This window comes from Aptenodytes forsteri, unplaced genomic scaffold (assembly GCF_000699145.1).
Source record: "Aptenodytes forsteri isolate BGI_AS27 unplaced genomic scaffold, ASM69914v1 Scaffold75, whole genome shotgun sequence".
In the NCBI taxonomy this organism is placed as follows: Eukaryota; Metazoa; Chordata; class Aves; order Sphenisciformes; family Spheniscidae; genus Aptenodytes; species Aptenodytes forsteri.
Window position 1 is genome coordinate 1,586,785 of NW_008794171.1, and position 9,616 is coordinate 1,596,400.

Here is a 9,616-nt window from a genome sequence, read left to right on the forward strand (position 1 = left end):
AAAGAAGCATGGCCAGCAGGTCGAGGGAGGTGATTCTGCCCCTCTACTCTGCTCTCGTGAGACCCCACCTGCAGTACTGCATCCAGCTGTGGAGCCCTCAGCATAAGAAAGACACAGACCTGTTGGAGCGAGTCCAAAGGAGGGCCATGAAGATGATCAGGGGGCTGGAGGACCTCTCCTTTGAAGACAGGCTGAGAGAGTTGGGGTTGCTCAGCCTGGAGAAGAGAAGGCTTTGGGGAGACCTTATAGCAGCCTTCCAGTACCTGAAGGGGGTCTACAAGAAAGCTGGAGAGGGACTTTTTACAAGAGCATGTAGCGATAGGACAAGGGGTAATGGCTTTAAACTGAAAGAGGGTAGATTTAGATTAGAGATAAGGCAGAAATTCTTCACTATGAGGGTGGTGAGGCACTGGAACAGGTTGCCCAGAGAAGTTGTGGATGCCCCCTCCCTGGAAGTGTTCAAGGCCAGCAACCTGGTCCAGTGGAAGGTGTCCCTGCCCATGGCAGGGGGGTTGGACCTACATGATCTTTAAGGTCCCTTCCAATCCAAAACATTCTATGATTCTGTCATCTCAGTTGCATTTGAAATCTTGGCCAAGTGGTGCACTGGCTATGAAGCTAACATTTGCAAAAGGTAGTAGTTACCTCTCTACCTAGAAGGCTACAGTGGCAGAACTCAGATGTGTTTATGTAAAGTTCTTGCCTTTTTCCTTGCCAATGTTATGCTCAATCTAGTTCATTCTTACAGACACTGTTTTATAGTAATATTATTTTCAAGCTCTTAATTTGAAAATATATCTGATTTTCTTTTTAAGAGAGTAAATGTAGAGCACAATGTTTTAGACTTTTGTTGGGCATGACTCTAGTATCCTGTAAAAGTTTTCATTAGCTTTAGCTGTATTTTCCACCCTTTTATTAAGCTATGCATAGTGTACTAATGCCAGCAGCTAATGTCCGTATTTACTTGGAAGCGAGATTTTCAGCATGCTTAAGGTCATGTGAGCTCCTACAGCTGCTGGAGGAATATGTGTTTGTGTTACTTCTGTTACCTGCCTCATGATAGTAATGATTCTTGGGAAGCAGAAAAATAGGTGTAGTTTGCAATTCTCTCTCTTTAAATTAAAAGCTACTAAAATCTTGGTATATAGGCAACGTATTTAGAAGGAAAAAAAAAGTGAAGAGCTGTACTTGTCAGAGTCTGGCAGTGGAGAAGCCAGCTGCTGCTTTAGGTCTGACCTAACAGCATAGTTGTCATGGCAACAACAAAAAAATACATTGGTCTCGCAGTATTACAAGATACAATCACTGTGCCAAAGTGAGCAAGTGAGCATACAGTTTTATTGGAGAGGGGGAGACATAGTTGGAAGTCCAGTTCAATGCCTTCATGGAAATCGTAAGCGCATAATGCCATCATTTGTGTTCTTGAAGTAATGTAACTCTTTTCTTGGAGAAAATAATACTTTGAAGAAGTGAGATGGCTGGGGTTGCATGAGCTCTTCCTCAGCTATGCAGGCAGTTGTCCTCCGCACCTGGAGGAACATCCCTTTCTTAAACTTTTGCATAATGCGTAGGTGTACTCGGTCATTTTTTCCAGTAGCTCTGTCCCTCCCTGCTTCTGGAGAAAGAGCTGTAGGGGCCGTATAGCTCCAGGCTGCAGCTTTATTTGAGGTTTTTTGTTGGCATTGTTGTTCAGCGCAACCACGGAATTTGCAGATCCTATCTCTAACCTCCCCCCTCAAAGCTTTTGTATTTTAGCCTCCTGCAGTGTAAGCTGACCCACAATCTGAGGACTCAGCAATATACAAACACAATTTGATAATTAAGGAATCTCAAGCTTTATCTCTTGGTGGGTTTTGCATCATTAACTACTGAATTTTCTTCTCCAGTACTGGAAAACTGTAAAGCGCTCTGTGCTTTTTGTTGGGGAAGAGCCCTGTGCTTTCGGTATTGATGCTGTATTGATGTTTAATTTTCTACTCTGCTTCTTGTACTCATCTAGGAAAAGACAAGCAGATCATTTGTTTTTGTAAAACTGCAGCGTGACTGCGAGTTCTTAGAAAAATCAGACTGTGATGTTCTATACCTCTGCTCCCAGCATAATTTTTTCCAAGAACCTCTGTTCAGTATGACAAATAACTTTCAACAAAGGCAGTGGAGCTGGCAAGGCAGCTGTTCCCAGGAAGTGAAGTGGAAGAAAGTTAACATTCGGCACTTCAAGGAATGTAATATTTTACAGTTCCTAGCAATCAGGATTGTTTAATCCTGTGTTTTTGCAAGCAACACCTGAACTCACTGTAACTGGTGGCTTGAAACAAAGCCACTTGCTTTATAAACAGTTTCCCCCTTGTTTATGGTTATTTTCGGTGTAGCATTGGAACTGAAAACCAGAATCTGTTTTCCATAGGGGCTAACAGTTAAACTTCTAAGGGTGTTTTAAAAAGCTTTGTCTTTCAAAATTTGTCTTGGAATATGTTTTATAATTCTAAAGGGATTAATAGTGTGAGCAGTAGATGATAGTCCTGCAGCTGGAAATAATTGTGCTCTGTGTATACAAGGTTCTAAAATGTTTAGCATCTATTTGTCTTCCTCAAGTAGGTGGCTGAATATTAGAGGCTGCATATTGCAACCAGCAAAATTATTATCTGCATTTTTCAGGATTTCATGTAGTCGTAGGTACCATGTAGGCATCCTATGAATGCCTGGAAGGAGATTTTTTTTTTTTTTTAAATAAAAAAATGTGCGCCTTTTTGATGAGTTCCAGTTCCTCTGTTAATTTGGATTTTGTTTGAAATAAAATCCTAGGGCAGAGGTGATCTGGTACTTGCTCTGTTTACCTTTGAGTGCCTCATGGGCAGCCCAGCTGGTGCCTGGTGTGGTGACAGCCTGGTATCTCCTTTCAGCCATGCTCGTATCGGTTCCCATTGAGCTGCTGAAATTTCTCTCTGCTTTTTCCTACATCTACAAATACCTTAAAGTCTTTCATGCTGGAGGCGAGGTCTGAGCACAGGGTCAAACCATCAAATGGATGGGGCATACTGCCTTGAAGCGCTTCACTTCAAAGGAAGATCTGTAGGATTCAAGCCTTGAAGGGATGTGCTGATGCTCGGAAAGTGCTTCAGGCTCAAGTGTTTATTCATATCTGCAGTCATGGCTGGTTGGAGCCTGAAGCCTTATTTCTCTTCTAAGGAAAGTCAGAATCACATATAGGGGCTTCTCTGATTTTATTTCTTTCGCAGTGCCTAGTGCTCTGCAATACAGATTCAGGGGGAGGGAAAGAAAATACCCACAGAAATGTTTCCATCCGCAGAAGACCTCCTTCCATCTCCTGTCAACTTTTAGAATGAAATTTAGTTAGTTGTTGGTCAAGAACAAAACTTCCTGCCAAATTTTGTCTTGCTGATTTGGGAGAAAAATTTTGGGATGCTTTTTCCAAATAAATAAATTTTACGTTTTGTTGCAAGTTCAGCTACTTTTTCCCTAGGCAGACTGACATACCGTCATATTTAGCCATAAAAGCAAATGCAGCCTCATCACCATACTTCATGTCCCCCAAGGTATGGTTCAAGCAAAGTGTAAATAGGCAGGTTTGGAAAAGTCGTGTTTCCTAAGAAAGGCTCCTCTGAGCTCTTTTTCTGAATTGGGGGTAAGGAGAAAGAAGAATGATGTTTCCAGAGGCGTCCAAGTCCACTCATTTTAAATAATTAAAAAAAACCCCAACCCAACTGAATTCTTACATTGTTCAATCAGATACGTTTTACCATTGTGCTGCTTTCCTCCTTTGACTGAGATCACACAGGTTGGCTTTTATGAATTTCAGACTTGACTTTGTTTTCTTGTCATAGGTGGGCGTATCATGGGATGTAAATGAAAAAGAATGACCATGATACTGTGACTGGCAGGGAAAAAGATTAAAAATGAAATAGGGACTATATCTAGTTTTTAAATTGCTTTAGTTCAGAGGGTTGGAATATGCCTAAGGGATGTGATAAAGTGTCTATGTGTAGTATGGGGTTTTTTTCCCCTTTGTAGCATCTGACCAGCGGTTCAGGAGCAGAAGCTTAACGTCACTGACCTTATCAAAATTTGATCTTTCAAGTGGGAAACCACGGCTTGGTGATTTAAAAAAAAAAACCACAAAATTGCTTGGAATTCTAATGTGCCTAGTGCAGCTCTAACGAGGAGAAAAAGCCATCTAGATCTAAACAAATTATGTCTCCTAATCCAAATCCCAATTTCCCACCAAGCCTAAGAAATACCTTCTGAAGTAGAGGGAAGTGGCACTGTACAGGAGGTGGAAAAATGAAACAGAGAAGTCTGATTGCTCTCTGTTGAAATCAGTAGCATCTGGATAGGAAAAGAAGGTGATTTCTAAATTGTACTATAATACAATTTTATAGATTACAATGGAGCTCTGTTATGATAGGTTTTATGGAAATGGAGGCTGTAAAGCAGGCTGTATTCTGAAGAGCCTGAATGCTCAGAAGTTTGGGTGAAGGGCAGGATGGAGACAGACTGTTCAGTCCCACAAAAAATTGTATTTGGGAGCCGAGTGGCGAGCCGCTCCCCCCTCGGTACCTGCCTGCCGCCTTACCTACAGGTCTGCCCCTCCTCCCAGCTCTTTTCTTAGAAATACTCTTGTTAAGAAGTTGGGCTTTTTTTTTTTTTTTTAACTGAGTTGTTTCCAGTGGACGGGATTTCAAGCAGCTGGTCTTCCTCCGGTGGAAAAGGTTTATTTTTACTGCACCGGGAGAACAAGTTGTAAGTGCAAGCTGGATAGGGGTGGAGGATAGATCTGCCAGTCGGTCTGCTTGCTTTCAAACGGGATCCCCTGGGGGTGATCTCTGTCCTTTGGGGTGGCCCGGGTGGACTCGGTGGCACACAAGTTGTTGGGATTGGTGGGGTGTGTGGATGTTACGGTCTGCTGAAGCATCACGTGCTGAACCACCGCCTGGGTGGATGGTTGAATCCTAGCACTAAACTTTCAGATATTCTTGTTGCAGGGTAAATTAACTCTCTGAAAGAAAAGTCTGTTCTGACTGAAATTCCCATGAATACTTCCTCTGGTGTGCATGCATCCTAGACGTCCCGTGTTCATGTGCCCCAGGCAGGAGCCCCAGATGTGCCATCGTGGTGAGACCAGCACGATTCAGAGTTCTGTAAATGTTCTTGCTGAATTTGTCCTTCTGGTGCAGACCAACGTCACGAAAATGTCATGGTCCCTTTGAGCACAGGTCAACAACGGGCTTGAACAAAACCAGTCGTGTAGCCTAATTCATGACCTAGTTTGCAAAGGCTGATACTCCTAGGTGCTGTTTACCAGCCCTCAAGCTTAGTGTGTGATAGTCTCAGTCTCTTCCCTTGATCTGGAGAGGTACTGCAGCTGGAGGCTGCTCTGAAGCCAGGCAGCAACGGAGGTTGTCAACACCAGACAGAAGAGTGGAAGAAGTCGGGGTCCTGTTGGGTTTCTTTCTTCTGATGAAGTGAACTGTCACTTGCACCTCTTAAAGGACTCTGTTAAACCAACTTTGCTCAGCAAAACCTACTCCCGCTAGCAATATATGGATTCATCACGTTTCTTACTGCGAGACTTGTTTTGGGCAGTGCAGCAAAGACGGTGAACGTTGTGATTTATTTTAGAAGATGATACTCCAATGGAACATCATTCCGGTTTAAAACTTTTAGGGCTGAATTAATTTCAGTTGGAGGCACAGGTAAGCTGATGGTAACGACAATGAATCATGGTTTCTGAGAGCTTTAGAAATTATTGATAGATGTTGAAATCTATAGCTGGTTTATGCCCATCTCCTCCTTTAATTTATGCTTGCTTTTCAAACACTGGCTTCTTAAAAATGTATATTCTCTCTTTCAATGCAGACAGTGAGAGAAGGAATAATTTTAGAAAATTCTAGAGCCAAAGAATAAAAAAAAAAAAGCAAATTAAAGTCCTCCTTTATGTAATACCCCTTTCTGCCATTTGTTCCAATAAAGAATAAAAGCAAGATGGTGCTATGTAGGCGTTAGAGCAGGGGATGGTAATGAGGACTCCCGGAGTCTATTTCTAGCCACTAACCGAGGATGGTGGCCTGGTTTTCATTCCCCTCGATGGACTTATGCTGCAGAACTTGTTATATTTGTGGAGTCAGGCATGAAGCTAAGGGGTGAAGCAATGATTTCAGCCCTACTCTAAGACGTGAGGAAAGCAAGGTTCAATTTTTGCCTCTGCTGCAGTTTGTGTGAATTTGCAGGAGCGGCTCAGGCATGTAAACCCTTCCAGTCCAAACCCTGGATCCGAGCAGAGAGCAGGGTGCTGGCATCCCAGCTCTGTCTGGCTCCATTCCTGCTGAAGGGGGTGCACCTTTACCCCTGCAGTGCTGAACCGTGGGGAACAAGGCAAGGACCCACCTTAGAGCATCTGACAGCCTCGGTGGTCACAACACAGATGCAGGAGGTCTGAATTAATATTACTCGAGGCAGGGGATAGAGGGAGAAGTGCTCAGCATTGGTCCCTTGAGTAAGTTCATGGCTTATGCACCTGTGGGTCCCTCGGTCTGGAGGCTATTGGCCTCCTGTGGTCCTGCGGCAGGACCTCGGCAGCGATGTCTTCTGCCGGTCTGGGTGGAGCTCTGAAGTGAAATGAAGCAAATGTAGTCTGTGGTACAGAAAGGTGCGTGTTGGTGTAGGCAGCGGCTGCGCTGCACTTCTGCGGTGGGCAGTGGTGGCAGTGGTCGCAGTGGAGGGATGCAGCCACCCTCTGGGACATGCCTGGGGTGGCACTAGCCCATCTGGACTTCTGCTTTCCAGGTCAGACTCCTGCAGGAGGACAGAGCTTGGGACATATATTTGTCTGCTGAGCTGCCCATTAGCTCAGCCGTAGCTGCAGAGCACGAGAGCGTGGCTGGATCTAGACTGAGAATGGGCAGTTAGGGCCTTTGGCATTAAGATTTTGTTAAAATTACGCATTGTCAAAGGCAACAATTTTGGTCAGTTAGCAGTGATCTGTCTCAGAAACATATTTTTAATTTTACTCTTCCTTTTAATAGCAGGCTACTAGCAACTGCTGATTGAAGATGGGAGCGTTTATGGATAAAGCCTTTCCTTTTCATACTGCTGCAGCCTAGCTGGCTGGCTCCTCTTCGGCGTTTGTTGGTTTGGAGTGGGTTTGTTACTTAATTTAATCCATTTTTCCCCGGTAGTTACTCCTTGCCAAGAATATCAAATCTGAGAACTGGGGCGAGCGTGTTGCAAGAAAATGGAGAGATGCCACGAGGCGCCTTGGTACAAGGGAATGCAAGGAGAGACTTGACAGAAGACCTGGAGGGCGTTTGGACCGCGCTCAACTGGAGATGGACACAGTGCAGAACTAGCAGATGCAGAAAGTTAAAGAAAAAAAAAAAATAAAATGTTGAAAAGAAGTAAAGGGAAGAAATCAGGAGGTTGGAAGGAGCGTGATGGATGAGCAGGAAAGATGAGCAGAGTAACATAGACAGAGAGAAGCTCTTCCCACTCCTATAACGTGCCTTAGCCGAAGAGGTGACAACTCACTAACTAGGACCAGATGGACTCATTTGTCTGCTCTCAACAGCTCAGCAGAACTTGTTTCAGCTGCCACAAAGGATGAGTTGCAGAGTCTCAGCACAGATCGTTGGTCTTTTGACAAGCAGTTCAGGGGCCTGTCAACAGGTTTTCCAAAGCACTCAACATCTGCGGGAAAATGCTGAGCAACGTCTGAAATTGAGGTCAGTTAAGAAGCATCTGAAAGGAAGGTGGGAGCTTTTGAAGATCTAATTTCTGTCCCGGGATGCTTGAAAACCAGTGCTCTGAGACTTTAATCCTGTGACTGGCATGGCTCTGATTTTATCCCAGCATTACACCGCTGGCTGTGGTGGAGTTATTCTTGGTCCTCGCTGCTGTAAATGGGAGAGCAAGACCAAGATGTTTCTAAATACTTGGAATTCTTTTTTTAGCAAAATGTGTTTTCTAAGTGGAAATAACAATAAACCAAAGACTCTTTTGGAATATCCTGGAATCCTAGGAGTCAGCCACGTCTTTTCCTGCTGAGTGCAGGGAGTATGGTGGGATAAGCCGCCCCCGGCAGCCACAGGGACAGGGAATAACTGAGAGTCTGAGAGCACCAGCTGCAAATCAGGGGTGGCAGCTGGGCTCTAGAGAGACGGGTTGATGCTGAAGGGCATCATTATGGGACTAACCCAGCAGCTGCTCTTCCTAAGGAAAGAGATTTGTCAGCAAGTTGAAAACTCCCCGCAAGTTTTCTTTGCCAATGCAGCAGAAACAGAGATGTGGGGACAGCACGGTAGGGGTGTGAAGGACGTGGTGGGACCAGCACTGGGTCTTCAGCTAAGCCAACTTTTGCCAGCAAAGGAGTGAGTCCCAGGGCTTGTTTTCTACCCCTGGCTTTCAATTCTCTCCTTTCCTCTGTAATGCCTAAATTTTAAAGAAAGGCAAGGCAGTGGAATTTTTTTTTTTTTAATCCAGCATTCAGTAGGACAGAGTATAGCTGGTAATTTTAAAACGATATCCAGGGGGCTCAGAAAGTATGAAGATACTCCCAAGCTTCCTCTTCCTTTTTGTTGTGAGCTGGGAACTGGGAAAGACTTGATATCTGCAGGTGCTGCCTTGTGCAAGACAACATGAATTGACATTGGACACCATGGCTAGAGAGAGCTTTGCTGTGACAATTAATGCCCATAAACTGAACATGACGGATGCATGAGGAATGGTGGCTCCAGCTCATACCTGTCATCTCCTGTAGTAGATGTATCCTTTGCCCTCAGTGCTTGCACACCGCTGTGATGGCAGGCACAGTTGGAGGGGGGGAATGAGGAGGAAATGTGAAACTCTCACAGTTTGAGGTCCTGGACTTGTCCATGGAGCTGCTGCCAAGCAGAGCACCAGTGCAGTGGAGCAGTGTGTCTCAGATGTGACTCAGGGTGATGGCTGCCTTCTTGCATGGTGGTTCAGTTGCCACTACCCCGTGCTGCCCTGTAACCGCAGCCCCGACATGGGCTCCTGCTGCTCATTCTCTGCTGGAGTTTCTGCCTTTGGCTGAGCCTCTCCAGTATCGTAGTTGTCTTTTAAGGCTCTCTGCAGGTTGACTAGGGTGGAAACTTCCTCGTTTATCAAGATTATGCTGAAATCTAATCCAGACCTCTAAAACACTTGTAAGCACCGCCTCACTCATCCCGGTGAACGCTATGTGCAATTTTACGTGTTCTCCTTTCCATCGCGAGGAGCACTCACAAATGGAGTCTGGGACACGTCCCTGGCCAGGGCCCTTGTAGCTCCTGGGGAGCATGAGTGCATCGCTGGCGTACATGAGCGGGCATCAGGCAGGACAAGGTAGCTGCTTTACCATATGAGCTTAAGCTTTGGAGGGAGAAATACCTATACAATGTGGGCCTGGTCCTAACAGAGACTCTGGGAACTGCTGGGTGCTTGTTGGCATTGGTAGGGCAGCACTGTTGGCTTCAGACCTCCTCGGAGGTTGATGTTAACACAGCACTAAAGTCCAGTCCCAAGAGCTAGCTTTTCCCAAAGGGTAAATGGCCAGAGAAGCTGAAATCAGCTCCTTCTGTCTCTGAAAAAGTGTTGAGGCTAA